Source organism: Dysidea avara, chromosome 14 (assembly GCF_963678975.1).
Source record: "Dysidea avara chromosome 14, odDysAvar1.4, whole genome shotgun sequence".
Taxonomy (NCBI): domain Eukaryota; kingdom Metazoa; phylum Porifera; class Demospongiae; order Dictyoceratida; family Dysideidae; genus Dysidea; species Dysidea avara.
In genome coordinates this window covers 9,341,962-9,344,733 of record NC_089285.1, presented here as the reverse complement: position 1 = coordinate 9,344,733, position 2,772 = coordinate 9,341,962, and positions in this window count along the sequence as shown.

Below are 2,772 nucleotides of genomic sequence, written 5' to 3'. Positions count from 1 at the left end.
GCAGAAAAAACTGACAAGGTATTTCATTAGTGCAACAAATTTTACTGTATCATGCAATGGTCAAAACATGCTGCATGAAGTGAAACGATATATACATATAATTGCCATGTAGGCAGTAACATCTATTGTAAAAAAGATTCTATTAGTAACCACAGATTTGTTTTATTATGAAACTTTCAGCTCACATTTAAAGTTTAACATAATAATTATGCTGTATATGTATACATTTTTCTGCTGGCTTGATTCAAACACAGACTTTTATTCACACCTATTACACTTGTATTATAATAGTTTGGGCTGCCTGATACAACATTAATTAATTGACCATACCATTGTGTAATCTGTTGAGTATACTATGAATAATGTTTACTACACAACTGTACAAGGATTACTATAGTTATAAACACTTGTAATTTTTACAGCTTTATGAATTTCTTAAAAAAGAAGTCTGTGAAGATGATAGGGAAGACATGGCACTGAAGCTGCTGAAGTATTCAGTGACCTTGGAGCAGTATGAGGCTGCATATGAGTTGCCTGATGTCACAATGTACGTATGTTCAAAGTCTATGCAAGCTTGTATATGTTAGCTTTAATTTTTATAGGGAATCATACAAAGAATCTGTGGCTACGAAAAGGAAAACAAGTGCTAGTTGTAGCACCCCTGCTTCAAAGAAGGCACTGTGTGATGACTAAACATTGCACTTGCAGGATTACACAATTTGCACAGCACTTTAAGCACAGCACTACACCTACACAACTTGGTATACAACATAAGCAAATTCAGCAGTTGTGATATAGTGAGATTGTAGATAAAAGGTTCATAACCAACAAGCCACATGTTACATTTAGTAATGCATTGCTACAATGCACTCTGACACCTTCAAAAGCATCCAGTATGCTGAATTTTGTTGTTGCACCGCTCTGGTAATTGAAATGTTTGTAACACTCAAACATTAACTGATGTTGAAATCTTAGAAAATTATTAACACGAGTAGTTTGATTTTCTGAAGTATAACCATGAATGAAGTGCGCATTTCAAATACTCCACTAAGAGGGTCCCCCGTCAGAGTATCCCAGGATTCCGTGGATACTTTTCCAAGGGGGTCCCCTGTCACTGAGCATCCTGGGATAATCCTGTCTATGTCAGAGTATCCCAGGATTCCGCGGATACTTTTCCAAGGGGTCCCCTGTCCCAGAGTATCCCAGGATTCCTCGGATACTTTTCCAAGGGGGTCCCCTGTCTCTGAGTATCCTGGGATAATCCTGTCTATGTCAGAGTATCCTAGGATTCCTCGGATACTTTTCCAACTGTCACGAGTATCCTGGGATAATCCTTTGTATGTCAGAGCATTCCAGGATTCCTCGGATACTTTTCCAAGGGGGTACCCTGTCACTGAGTATCCTGGGATAATCCTGTCTATGTCAGAGTATCCCAGGATTCCGCGGATACTTTTCCAAGGGGGTCCCCTGTCACAGAGTATCCTGGGATAATCCTGTCTATGTCAGAGTATCCCAGGATTCCGCGGATACTTTTCCAAGGGGGTACCATGTCACTGAGTATCCTGGGATAATCCTGTCTATGTCAGAGTATCCCAGGATTCCTCGGATACTTTTCCAAGGGGGTCCCCTGTCTCTGAGTATCCTGGGATAATCCTGTCTATGTCAGAGTATCCTAGGATTCCTCGGATACTTTTCCAACTGTCACGAGTATCCTGGGATAATCCTTTGTATGTCAGAGCATTCCAGGATTCCTCGGATACTTTTCCAAGGGGGTACCCTGTCACTGAGTATCCTGGGATAATCCTGTCTATGTCAGAGTGTCCTAGGATTCCTCGGATACTTTTCCAAGGGGGTACCCTGTCACTGAGTATCCTGGGATAATCCTGTCTATGTCAGAGTATCCTAGGATTCCGCGGATACTTTTCCAAGGGGGTCCCCTGTCACAGAGTATCCTGGGATAATCCTGTCTATGTCAGAGTATCCTAGGATTCCGCGGATACTTTTCCAAGGGGGTCCCCTGTCACAGAGTATCCTGGGATAATCCTGTCTATGTCAGAGTATCCCAGGATTCCGCGGATACTTTTCCAAGGGGGTACCATGTCACTGAGTATCCTGGGATAATCCTGTCTATGTCAGAGTATCCCAGGATTCCGCGGATACTTTTCCAAGGGGGTACCCTGTCACTGAGTATCCTGGGATAATCCTGTCTATGTCAGAGTATCCCAGGATTCCGTGGATACTTTTCCAAGGGGGTACCCTGTCACTGAGTATCCTGGGATAATCCTGTCTATGTCAGAGTACCTTGTAACCGAGTATCCTGGGATTATCCCTTGCATGTCAGAGTATTCCGCACAAGTTAGGCATTCATGCATTCAGAGTACTTAGTTGAATGTAGGATTATTTGTGACAGTCCAAGGTTACAACATCCCAGGATAACTACAGAATAAGTCTGACTTTCTGCGGCAACCTATGTCAGAGTACCTTGTAACCGAGTATCCTGGGATTATCCCTTACATGTCAGAGTATTCCACACAAGTTAGGCATTCATGCATTCAGAGTACTTAGTTGAATGTAGGATTATTTGTGACAGTCCAAGGTTACAACATCCCAGGATAACTACAGAATAAGTCTAACTTTCTGTGGCAACCTATGTCAGAGTACCTTGTAACCGAGTATCCTGGGATTATCCCTTGCATGTCAGAGTATTCCACACAAGTTAGGCATTCATGCATTCAGAGTACTTAGTTGAATGTAGGATTATTTGTGACAGTC